Source organism: Dasypus novemcinctus, chromosome 1 (assembly GCF_030445035.2).
Source record: "Dasypus novemcinctus isolate mDasNov1 chromosome 1, mDasNov1.1.hap2, whole genome shotgun sequence".
NCBI classification, from domain to species: domain Eukaryota; kingdom Metazoa; phylum Chordata; class Mammalia; order Cingulata; family Dasypodidae; genus Dasypus; species Dasypus novemcinctus.
In genome coordinates this window covers 11,153,194-11,167,084 of record NC_080673.1, presented here as the reverse complement: position 1 = coordinate 11,167,084, position 13,891 = coordinate 11,153,194, and the positions used below count along the sequence as shown (strand labels likewise).

At 34.5% G+C, this 13,891-nt stretch overlaps 1 pseudogene; it reads right to left on the bottom strand.

The window, feature by feature from the left end:
- Positions 1–1,899: 1,899 nt before the first annotated feature.
- LOC101434274 (ADP/ATP translocase 3-like) lies at positions 1,900–12,979 on the bottom strand (annotated as a pseudogene).
- Positions 12,980–13,891: the final 912 nt, after the last annotated feature.

The following is a 13,891-nucleotide window of genomic DNA, read 5'->3' as shown; positions in this document are numbered from 1 at the left end:
TATCACCTTCAGAGGAAGAGATTAGTTTATAAACATAGTATTTCTTTATTTGGTATTCATAAAATAATCTCAAACTGCCAATCTTGTACCTCACTATTTGCTGAATTCATTTATTAGCTCTAGTAGCTTTGTTGTAGATTATCCAGGACTTTCCATACATAGAATCATGTCAACTACAAATAGTGAAAATTTTACTTCTTCCTTTCCAATTTGGATGACTTTTATTTCTTTTTCTTGCCTAACTGCTCTGGCTTGAATTTCCAGTACATTATTGAATAACAGTGATAACAATAGGTATCCTTGTCTTTTTCTCTCATCTTAGAGGGAAAGCTTTCAGTCTTTACCATTGAGAACAATGGTAGCGGCATGTTTGTCATACATGCCCTTTTACATGTTGAGGAAATTTCATTCTATTCTTACCTTTCAACAAAGGATGCTGGATTTTGTCAAATGCTTTTTCTGTGTCAATGAAGATGATCATGTGGTTCTTCCCTTTGTTTTGTTAATGCAGTGTATTGCATTAATTGATTTTCTTATGTCACATAACCTTGCATACCTGGGATAAAGCCCACTTGATCAGGGAGTCTAATTTTAACAAAGTGATGTTGGATTAGATTTGTAAGTATTTTGTTGAGGATTTATGCATTTATATTCATTAGAGAAATTGGTCTTTAATTTTCTTTTCTTGTGGTACTCTTACTGGGCTTTGATATTAAGGGGTTGTTGACCACATAGAATGAGGTAGGTGGTGTTCCTGCCTTTTCAATTTTTTGGAAAAGTATGAACAAGTTTGGTATTAATTCTTCTTGGAAAGATTGGTAGAATTTACCTGTAAAGCATGTTGTCCATGACTTTTCTGTGTTGGTTGGGTTTTAATAACTGTTCAATCTGTTTACTCATGATTGATCTGTTGATGTCTTCTATGTCTTCTAGAGTCAGTGTAGGTTGTTCATGTGTTTCTAGTAGTTTATCCGTATTATTTAGGTTATTTAATTTGTTGGCATACAGTTGCTCTTAGTATCCTCTTATAATATATAATTTTTATTTCTGTTGGGCCAGTAGTAATGTCTTCCCTATCATTTCCAATTTTATTTATTTGCATCTCTCTCTTTTTCACTTAGTCAGTCTAGCTATAGGTTTGTCAATTTTATTGGTCTTTTCAAAGAACCAACTTTTGATTTTATTAATACTGGTTATAGTTTTTTTATTCTAAATTTCATTTATTTCTTCTCAAATTTTTGTTATTTTTTTCTTTCTGCTTGCTTTGAAATTACTGTTCTTTTTCTAGTTCCTCTAGGTTTTCAGTTTGGTCTATAATTTTAGTTCTTTCAGCTTTTTAAAATGTAAGCCACTAGCATTATAAATTTTCCCTTCAAGACTATCTCCTCTGTATCCCATACATTTATTTGTTTCTTAAGAGAATCCTGCTTATTTATTATTTTTCTGTAGAATGCCCAAGAAAAAAAACAAAATAGCAAATATCCAGCTGTGTGAAAGGAGATACTTCCTAAGTACAAATGGGAGACAGAATTTAAAATATATATATTTAAAAAATATATATTTAAATATATATATATTACTAAATACATATATTTAAACACAGCAACTGAGGATCCTGTAAGCATTTGGAGTTGACAGTTTCTACATAGCTGAGCTTCCTCATCTGTGGTCACACAAATTGTACCAATTCACCTCCCCCCAATATTCAACACATGGAATCAGCAGTGGCAATGGTCAAATGTGGTCACTATGAGCCCCTTTTCTAAGCTTTCCCCAGCCCTCTATAGACATGATCTGACTTGGGTAAATATGGTAGAAATTTGTTGAAGGTCAGTGGCCCACAACAATTAAGTAAGGATTCTACATGATTCTCTTGGTTTCCATTTCTGGTAAAGACCCTCAGATGACTTTCTTCAATTCATCATACAGAACCAGCACAAAGGTGCCACTCAAGCCTCTGAGAACCTTGGACCATACACCCTTGAAGAAGGCTTTGCCACCTTCATCTTTGAAAATCTTCCTCCAGTATTGAACAGTCTCAGTATAAATGATGTCAGCTTCTTTACACTCAGACTCATAATCATCCACCATCTCATTTGTTAAAGGGGTGGGAGCAAACACCAGTCAAGGCCATCACAGTTGGGCAATCATCCAGCTCACCACAATGTGTGTATTTTTGGGGTCAAGGATCATAACTTGCCTTATCATATAGGCCAAAATAGGCTGCACTGTAGTTGAAACCCTAATAGAGGTCTTGGTTGCCATCACACTTGGTGATCTTCATCAAACAATTTTCCAGACCTAGGAAGTCTCTTTCTGAGCCAGATTACCCAATATCAGAACCCAAATGGGTTCTGGTGAAATCCAGTGGATAGATGAAGTAGACAGAAGTGACTCCAGCCACCCCACTGGAGGCCAGGTTGCTAGCAAAATACCCCCAGAACTGTGTATGCTTGTCTACACCACTGAGAATCACCTGCTAATACATATCCTTAAAGGCAAAGTTGAGGGCCTGGGTGAGGAAGCAGTGAATGAAATTGACCAAGTTACCTCTCCAGAAGGAGAAGAAGCCCTGCTTCTTGAGAATGTGGACTATGTAGTCCAAGGTGCCTTTGTACTGTTTGTAGTGGCATGTCTATTTACTGGCCTGTTGTACCTGCAGCAGCAGTTTGAACCCCTGGATGATGGCCACAACCTTCTTGTAGATGGCAGCAGCAATGCTTCCCACCAGGAAGTCCTTGGCAAAGGAAAGGGCCATCCTTCATGATAGTGGAGGGGTGGCAGAGTGGGTGTAGGACTGGGGGAAGCACTGAGAACCAGGAGGGTCAGGTTGCTGTGTAAGCACAGCTGCATGTGAGGAAATTAAAAGTAAATATGAGATGTCTTTACTGCCTCACTCCCCAAGGTACTTGGAGGCAAGTCCGCAATCCATTACTGGGACCCAGCCCTGGATTTGAGCAACTAACAGGGATAATCCTAAAAATCTAGAGCTGTTTAAACCAAGAATTAAAGAATGGCAGTAACACATAGCCTATTACCCCTAAATCCAAAGGAAAGAAAGAGAAATTAAGTATCAGAGTAAACACACCATCGTAATAAGTTTCCTAGATATCAGCAAAAAATTACAAGCCATACTAAAAAAAATGGAAGAAATGACCCAAACAAAGGAATATATCCACACCCAGATGAGACGCAGGATTTAAGAAAACTAATCAATGAGTTTCATACAAATCTCCAAAATCAAATTAATTGGTTAAAAGACAATGTGCGTGTTGAGATAAAAGACATCAAGAAGACACTGATGAGTACAAAGAATTAAAAAATCTGAATAGAAAAATAATAGAGCTTATGGAAATGAATGGCACAGAGGTTAGATCAAAAACACATTAGAGGGGAGCAGATGTGCTTCAAGCAGTTTAGTGCCTGCCTTCCATATGGGAGAACCTGTGTTCAGTTCCCAGTGCCTCCTGAAAAAACAAAAACAGATAACAAGCAAAACAAACAAACAAAAAACAATACAGGGAAGCTAATGTGGCTCAGGAGTTGAATGCTGGATTCCACATGAGAGCCTGGATTGCCCCTGTACCTAAAAATAAAAATTAGAGGCATGGAACAACAGAATTGAAATGATAAAAGAAAGAATGAGTGAGGCAGAAGATAGAACAGCTGAAATTGAAGGGAGAACAGAGAGAAAATAATGGAAAAAATTGAGCAGGGGCTCAGGTAGTTGAATAACATGAAATACAACAACATACATGTCATGGGAATTCCAGAAGGAGAAAAGAAGGGGAAAGTGGCAGAAAGAGTATTAGAGGAAATAATGGTTGAAATTTCCCAACTCTAATAAAAAAAGTAATTTACATCTTTAAGCAGCACAGTGTACCCAATCAGAATAAATGTGAATAGATCTATTCCAAGACACATACTAGTCAGACTGTTAACCAACAAAGATAAAGAGAAGATTTTGAAAACAGAAAGGGAGAAGCAAACCATCACATACAAGGGATGTCCAGTAAGACTTAGTGTGGATTTCTTATTAGAAACCATGGAGGTGAGAAGACAGTAGTATGATATTATTAGATTACTGAAAGAGAAATGTTGCCAGGTGAGAATTCTTTACCTGGCAAAATTATCCTTCAAATATTAAGGTGACTTTAAAATATTCACAAATAAACAGAAGCTAAGAGTTTGTAAAAAAGAATCCAACTTTAAAGGAAGTATTAAAAGGACCTCATAGCCCAAAAGAAAAAGAGAGAAAGGCTTGAGAGTGTAGAAGTCAAGAATAGCAGGAAGGATAACCAAAACAACAACAAAAAAAATGACATATGAAAGCCAAAGAATAAAATGGTGGAAGTAAATAATGCAGTAATATCATAGAATGTGAAAGGATTAAACTCCCCAATCAAAATATATAGGCTGACAGAATGGGTTAAAAAAATGAACCATCCCTACAAGAGACTTACCTTAGATCTGTGGATAAGAATAGGCTGAATGTGAAAACTTGGGAAAAAATACTCCATGCCAAAAGCAGTCAAAAAAGAGCAGGGGTAGCTATACTAATATCAGACAAAATGGACTTTAAATGCAAAAAAGTAATAAGAGATACAGAAAGCCATTATATATTAATAAAAGGAACAACCTACCAGGAAGAAATAGCAGCCACAAATATCTATGCACGTAACCAGGGGTGCCCAAAATTCATAAGGCAAACTGTCAAAATTGAAGGGAGAAATAGACACAATAGTAGTTGATTTCAACACACCATCCACATCATAGAACAACTAGAGAGATCATCATCAAGGAAACAGAAAACTTGTACAATATGATAAGCAAGATAGGTCTCAAAGACATATAGAGAATGTTGCCTCCCAAATCAGTGAGTTATACATTTTTCTGAAGTGCTCATGGATCTTTCTCTAGGATTTACCACATGTCAGATCAAAAGGAAGACCTCAGTAAATATAAAAAGAATGAAATTATACAAAGCACCATTCAGATCATAATGGAATAAAACTGGAAATCAATAATAGATGGGAAATGGGAAAATTTGCAAATGCATAGATACTAAACAATACATTCCTACACAATCAATGTGTCATAAAAGAAATTTTAAGAGAAATTAGTAAATATATTGAGATGAATGAAAATGAAAATTCAACTTATCAAAATTTATGGTATTCAGCAAAGGCAGTGGTGAGAGGGAAAAGAAGAAAAAGCTAATCAAAGATTTAACTGAACAAGTGGAGAAACTAGAAAAAGAATAGCAAACCAATCCCAAAGCAAGCTGAAGGAAAGAAATAACAAACTTTATGGGGCAAATACATGAAAATGACAATATCAACACAAAAAGCAATAGAGAGAATCAAAAAAAAATCAAAAGCAGTTATTTGAGAAAATAAATAAAATTGACAAACCCTTAGCTAGATTATGAAAGAAAAAAAGAAAGATGATGCAAATAAATAAAGTTAGCAATGAAAAGGAGGAGTTATGACTGAACCTACATAAATAAAAAAGATGTAAAGAGACTATTATGAGAAAATACAGCAACTAACTAGACAACTTAGATGAAATGGATAAACTCCTAGAAATGCACAACATACACTGACTACAAGAAATACAAGAACTTTACAAACCAATCACAGTTAAAAGGATTGAAACAATCAAAAAAAGTATCCCAACAAAGTAAAATCCAGGACCAGATGGCTTCACAGGTGAATTCTACCAAGCATTGTGAGAAGAATTAACACCAATCCTGCTTAAACTCTTCCAAAAATTGAAGAGAAGGGAAAATTATTCAACTCATTTATGAAGTCAATGTTACCCTAATTCCAAAACCAGGTAAAAATTCTACAATAAAAGAAAATTACAGACCCATTTCTTTAATGAACATAGATGCAAAACTTCTCAATAAAATACTTATAAGTAGAACAAATAGCATAGCAAAAGAACTATACACCATGACCAAGTGAGATTTATTTCTGGCATGCAAGGGTGTTTCAACATAAGAAAACCAATTAATGTAATACACCACATTCACAAAGAGAAAAAAAAAAACACATAATCATCTCAAAATCAAAGAAGACCTAAACAAATGAAAATACATTACATGTTCATGGAATGGAAGACTAAATATCATGAAAATGTCAGTCCTTCCCAAACTTATTTAGAGATTCAATGCAAAACTAGTCAAAATACCAGCAGCTTACTTTGAAGAGATAGAAAAGGAAATTACCAAATTTATTTGGAAAGGAAAGTGCATCCCCAAAAAAGTGATGCTGAGGGACTTTCACTGACTTGAAACATATTACAAAGCTACTGTGGTCAAAACGGCATGGTCTTGGCATAAAGATAAACATATGGATCAATGGAAAAGAATTGAGAATCCAGAAATATACCCTCACCACCATGGTTGACTGGTTTTGTACAAACCTACCAAGTTCACATTACCAGGACAAAACAGCCTCTTAAACAAATAGTTTTGGAGAACTGGATTTCTATAACCAAAAGAACAAAAGAGGATCAACTCAAAATGGATCAAAGGCCTAAATATAAAAGCCAGGACCATACAACTACTAGAAGAAAATGTAGGGAAACATTTTAAAGACCTTCTGGTAGGTGGTGGTTTCTGGATCTCACACCCAAAGCATGAGTAATAAAAGAAAAATAGATAAATGGGACCTCCTCAAAATTAAATCTTTTGCATTCAAAATAATTTTTTGAAAGGGTGAAATGGCAGCTGACTCAATGGGAGAAAATATTTGGAAATCACATATCTGAACAGGGTTTAATATCCATGACATATAAAAAGATCCTACAATTCAACAATAAAAAGATGTACAATCCAATTTAAAAATGGGCAAAAAACTTGAAGAGACATTTGTCCAAAGAAGAAATACAATTGTGAAAAAAAACATAAAAATTGTTCAACATCACTAGCATTTGTATTGGGAAATACAAATCAAAGCTATAATGAGAGATCATTTTACACCTATTTGAATAGCCAATTTAACAAGGCAGAAGAAAACTACAAGTTTAGGACAAGATGTGGAGAGAGGGGAATGCTTATTAACAGTTGGTGGGAATGAGAATGTAGAATGGTACAGCCACTGTGGAGTAACATGAACAGACATTTGCACACCAATGTTCATAGTGGTGTGATTCAAGTTGCCAAACGATGGAAACAACCCAGGTGTCCATCAACCCATGAATGGATAAACTGTGGTATATAAACGTGATAGACTATTATCCAGCTGTAAGAAGAAATGAAGTAATTTAGTATAGGACAACAAGGATGAAACTGCAGGACATTTTGTTTAGTGAAGCAAGGCAGACACAAAAGAACAAATATGGTATGATTGTGCTATTAAAGTATAAACCCATGTAGTGAAAAACTAGAATATAGATCACCCTAAAATAGAATGAGGCTAGAGAATGGAAATCTAAGGGTTAATCTGTCCAGAATTGGTGAAAAGGTTGTTTGTTAATCTTTGGAAAGGAATAGGAAAGGTGAATGTACATCACAGTGTTTGTAACTAGCAGGGCTATTATATGGGTATTTAACAGTGGTTGAAAGGAAAAGTCTAAGGTCATGCATATTATTAGAAGGAAAGCTAAAGAATGTAATGAGACTATATAGCATAGTGAAACAAATTTATGAAATATGCATATGGGTAATATTGCATAACTAAGACTGTATTTCTTTGAAACTGAAAAAAATGTTTAATGTAACAAAATGCTAATGACAGGCAAAAAAACACACATTTTGTTAGTCAAAGAAGCCAGACACAAAGTACCACATGCTGAATGATTCCATTTATATAAAATGTTAATGTAAATTGATTTATAAAGATGTGATTAGATTAAAGGTTTGATAGGGCTGGGGAGGTATAGAGGGATCGAGAGGTGACTCCTAAGGTGTGTGGAATTTTTCTTTTGGGAGTGATAAATTTGTTCTAAAATTTTTTTGTGGTGATGAATGTGCAACATTGTGACTATACTAAAAGCCATTGATTGTATACTTTGGATGGGTTGCGTGACATGTGAATATATCTCATATATCTCACATAAAACTGCTAAAAGTAATGTAGATGTTGTTTTGTGATGCAATGACCTGAATATAACTGCTACGTTTAGTTCATTTTTCATATTAGTTATGCTCTCTCTTTCTGTATTGATGTTCTGTCTGGATATTCTATCTATTAATAAGAGTGGTGTATTGAAGTATCCAAATATTATGGTAGAAGTGTCTGTTTCTTTCTTCAGTTTTGCCAATGTTTGCCTCGGAATTTTGGGGCACTTTGGTTAGGTGCATAAATGCTTATGATTAATCTTTCTTCTTATATAGTTTCTTATTTTATAGTTTCCTTCTTTGTCTCTTATAACAGCTTTTGACTTAAAATGTATTTTATCTGATATTAGTATAGCTACCCCAACTTTTTTTTGGAGGTTTTGTGTCAAATATGTTTTTCCAACCCTTCACTTGCAACTATTTATGTCTTTGGGTCTAAGGTGTATTTCTAGGAAAAAGAGATACGGTTGAAACATGCTTTTTAAAATCCACTCTGCCAAATTGAATTGGAGAGATTTATTCATTAACATTCAGTGCTATTACTGTAAAAATAGTACTCACTTCAGCCATTTTGTCCTTTGACTTTATATATCACAAAATTTTTTCTTTTTTTCCCTTTATTGTAACTTCCTTTTCTGTATCTTTTGTAATGTATCTGACTTATTCTTTTCTCATTTCAATTTCTGTATATTTTTAAATACTTTGTTTGTGTTTACCCTGGAATTTATAATGCACAACCGACATCTATAATCTAATTTGAATAGATACTAAAATAGCTTTAATAGTATACATATTCTTTGAATCTTCACTTCTTCACCCTACTCTAAATCACTCCTCCTGTCTTTTCCTTTCAATCGGCAGAACTCCTTCTAGTAACTCTTGTAATGTGGGTTTTTTTGTTGAAAAAAACCCTCAGTTTCTGTTTTTGTGTGATTATTTTAAACTCTTGCTTATTTTTAAAATTTTTGTCTGGCAGTTTTTCTTTTTCAGTACCTAAAATATTTCCTACCACTGCACTCTTGTGTTCATGGCTTCTGATGAGAAATTGGCACTTAACCTTATTGACGATCTCTTTTATGTGATGGATTGCTTTTCTCTTGCTGCTTTATCTCTCTTTAATTTTGGCACTTGACATTATTATTATTATGTTTCTCAGAGTAGGTCTAATAGGGTTTATTCTGCTTGGAGTATGTTACACTTCTTGCATGTGTGTGTGTATAAATATATTTTTATATATTTAAAAAAAATATATATATATTTCATCAGAGTTGGAAAAACCATGGGTTTTATTTTATCACAGATTCTTTTTGCCCTTTTCCCTTTCTCTTATCCTTCTAGGGTACCCACAACATGTATGTTTGTGTGCTTCATGCAGTCAATTAAATCCCTGAGATGCTGCTCAATTTTTTCTGTCCTATCTGTTCTTTTAACTGTGATTTCAATTGCATTGACTACTGGTTCCCTGATTCTTTTGTCTGTTTAAATCTGCTGTTGAATGCTTTTAGTGTACATTTAATCTGTACTCTTGTGCCTTTCAAACCCAAAGGTCTGTTATGTTTATTTTCATACTTTCAAATTTTTCTTTATGCACACACATTTTCTTCTTAATATCCTTTATCTTTTTATGAGTACTTTCTTTCGTATCCTTGAATTGATGTAGATTTTTGAACTTCTTTAATTAGCTGTTCCAAATTCTATGTGTCTTCTGAGTTTTAAAGTAGTTCCCTTGACTGACCCATGTATTCCTGAGTGGCTTGTATTTTTTGCTGATGCCTGGGCTTATCATTATCTTCATGAGTTGACCCTGAAGGCCAGTTTTTCCCTCTTGTCTATGGCTTTATTGTTGATTGGCATTGTGTCAAGGCTCTCCTGAGATGCTTGGTCAAACTTCTTCCAGACTTTTAGAATAGCTTGAGTTTAACTTAACTCATTGTCCCAGATTTTCTCCATCTGGTTCTTTTTTTAAAATAAAATTTTATTGGAGTGTCAATCTGATTCTTACTGTGGATATGTGGTACAATTTTTAATATTGAATTTTTTGTTTAATTGTTCCACCTCCATGAAAAGCCTCCTCTGTTCTTTCTCCAGGAATGTTGATCTTTTCTGTTTCTTCTGTTGTGTTTTTTTTGTTTTTGCCAAATTTTCTCCCCAGCTCCTATGACTTGTTGACATTCTCTCCGTCACTCAGTATCCCATTTTCTTTATACATCTTAGTTCAATGACCTTCCAGTCTTACAGAAATTCAGTTTAACCCCTTTATTTTATTTTTTCTCAGTGAGGCTTGCCTGCCTCTGATTTCTTCACCATTAGGGTATCCTGCTCTGGGAGACAGGTGGGATCAAATCAGAAAGATGGGTCATTTTACATGAACATGCATGGGATTTTAACTCACTACTGTGAATTCCTCTATCGTCTGCATTCCCCATGTGAGGGACCCGAGATGCTGATGCCTCTGGAGAGCACTGAGCTATGTTGACCCAAGTGAGGGGCAAGGGAGATGACCAACCAGCCCAGGACAGAAGTTTCCTACCTGATAATTGTCTGTTTTTTTAATTAAGCATTTTTGGAGTCTTTCTCCAGTCTCTATCATCCTTCCCAGTTTTAAGCAAGTCAAATTTGTTCTTATATTCACTGAATCTCTGGGGAGGTTTTTCAGGGGATGTCTTATGTCACCGTTTGGATGATGCCACCTATCTTCATCTTCACAATTAAGATGCTGTGATTATTAATTTCAAATATGAACTTGGCAAGGTTAGAGTATCCAGTCCTTTGGTCAAGCAAACACTGGTGAGATTGTTATTGTGAGGGTATTTTATGGATGTAAACAATTCATCAATTGATTACATCTATGGCTTATTACATCTATAATCAACAAAGAAGATTGCCTTCAGCAATGAGAGGAATTTCCTCATCCAATCAATTAGAGTTCTTACGGGGAGAACTGAGGATTTCTGCAGTCAGAGAAAGAAGAATTTTTGTCTCCACTTCAGCCATTTTGCTTCTCCTTCCTAATACATTATCATGCCCATCAGAGTTCACAACCTGGAAGCTTCTCATATTTCAGTGTCACCTCAAATTTCCCAACTTGAGGTCTGCCTTCAGGTATTTGAATTTGCCAGTCACCACAGTTATGTGAGCCAATTCCTATAATAAATCTCTTTATATATTTATAGCAAAATATATAAATATGAATACATACATTTTTTAATATCTTGTTGGTTCTGTTTTTGTGGAGAACCCTAATACAGATGCTTTCAGCTGCAATGAACAGAAACCCAATTCATGACATTTTCAGGCTTAATCAATTGATCAAGCTACCAGTTTAACAACATTATTAAAGACTTGTTCCTTTCATTTTTAAATGAAAAAATGAAAAAAGCTGAACTAGCTTTTGTGCTTAGCTTTACCTGTTTGTCTGCTAGATATCCATGTAGATACAAAAGAAAGAGATAATGTACTATGTTAATATTTTTGTACATCAGCAAGGAAAACCTTTCCATGAACCCTTCCCCTTTCTCACCCTCATGTCCAGAATTGTATTATACGTTTATGTCAAAACCAAATACTGAATAGGAGAGGAAAACTGCTGCAATAATGGGGTGAAACAAAAAATGCCAATATTTCAATGGATTACACTGTGGAATATTTCTCACTCACAGGTATGCAGGTCAGTTGAGGTAGATTTGCTTCAGACTGCAGATCAGGGTAAGGCTCGTTCCACAATCTCTAATTCTGGACTATGTCTAACTGAGCTATGCTTTGTGATGGCAGCAAATGGAATCCCCAAGAGGCATATTTAAGCCCCTGATAGGACCTGGCATGTGCTGTATCTAGTCACCTTCCATTGGCCAAGAAAAGCAATCTCATTGTCAGTGTGGGGAGAAGAGAACTTTCTCCAAGGGGGAACCATTGTAACTCATAGAACAAAGGGTAAGGATATATAATTCTCTAACAAACATTGGATAAAATTGGGGAAAATAATTCAATTGGGGACCAATAAATATTTAATTCCTGAGGTTGGTGGAGGATCTATCTCTCAAAAATATTACCTCCAGTTGAAATGAGTGCAAAATCAGAGTGTTGTTATGAAGTAAGAAACAGAAAATAGGCACTGACTTATTCTTATAATCATAATCTTCTATTACCATATGTGGCAATATTTCTAGCAAACAGAAAACACAGGGGATAGTTTCAACAATATCACAGTTATAAATGGCCTTAGAATTGGAAAATCTATGCAAATTATTCAAAGACTTTTGTACCATACATAACACATACATTGATAACAAAACTCTCTTAAGTATGTTTATGTTACTCTTTCCTCAATAAAGAAAAGAAATCTGCGATATTGATCTCATCTCTTGGTTCTCATCAGCTAGAAACAGTACTTTAAATATTATCCATTAAACATAATCTGGACATTTCTTTTTCCTATTTTTGATGTTATGTTATGTAAAACCTGCTCCAATCATTTTTCTTCTTCATAGTGTTGTTAAATACACTGTAATTTCTTGTCACATTTTTACTAATTCTAATCTTTAGCAGTGATATAGTAATTTATCTCTTTGCATCACTCTTATTACTAATTTCTTTACTGATTTGATCTCCTCCTACGTCAAAAGAAATGTCCTTTTATGCCTCAGAATATTATTGAGAACATATTTTTAGCCTTTCTTTAAAAGTAAATGATTTCATTCTTTAAATCTGATTCAGAGATCTTAAAGTATCATTCAAAATAAACCTTTCTTAAATTCATCTCTCCAATCATAGGGACAAAGAAAGCATTGTCAATTTATTTTTATTTTGAAGTACTTTCAAAATTACAGAATAGTCATAAAAACAATACAGAACCCATACAGAGAAGTCCAACATACCCTGTACCCAGATACCAGATCCACCAACATTTAACATTTTGACATATTTGCTGTATCATTCTACCCATCCATCCATTTATTAATACCTATCTACCTATATTTATTTCTATTTAGCTATTTTCTAAAACTTGAGAGCATGTTGTACAGCTCATGCTTCTTGAACACTTAATACTTTCATGTGCATTTCCTAAGAATAAGGACATTCATCTATGCAAAGACATCAAATACAGTTTTCAAGTTTAAGAAATTTAACAACTGATATAAAGATTATAGTCTATACATTGTACTCATTAAATTACACCAGCAAAAATACCAGTAAAAAAAAAAAAAGATTATGTATCCCAATAATGTTCTCTTGGACATTTTGAAAAAAGGAAAAATGTTCAACTGTATCTCATTAACAAATACATTGTTTGGTTTTCCTGTGTCCTAATTATACACCAGCATGGGATGGAAGACCAGCCACACATGGTGAACTGCCAGCCAATGAAGCATTCAATGATGCTGGAGGTACCAGGGCAGGTCTTAGAGAAGAAGGCTTTATGGAGCAAGCTAAGAGGCTCCAGAGAAAAAATGATAAGCTGGAAAATGTTACCAAAGGATGACATACAGAAAATTACCAGAGAAAGACAGATGGATGGGATATCCAGTAACAGAAATCTGTAAAATTACTAGTGTGAGAGAATTCAGAGATAGAGTCCTTGGGGGTGAGGGGATGAATAAATAAAGAAATAAACAGCATCTGCAGGACCTGAAGCAACAGTTAAAAATCATGGTGTCAAATGGCTGTCGAGTTCTCGAAAAGCATGACTGGTAGACCACAGCTGCCATGGAAGTTCAAGCTAAGTAAACATTCTTTTTTGGAAGGAAAGTGCATTCTTTTTTAATTTTTAGTATTTTTAAAGAAAGCTTAGATTACATAAATGTTACATAAGAAATACAGGGGATT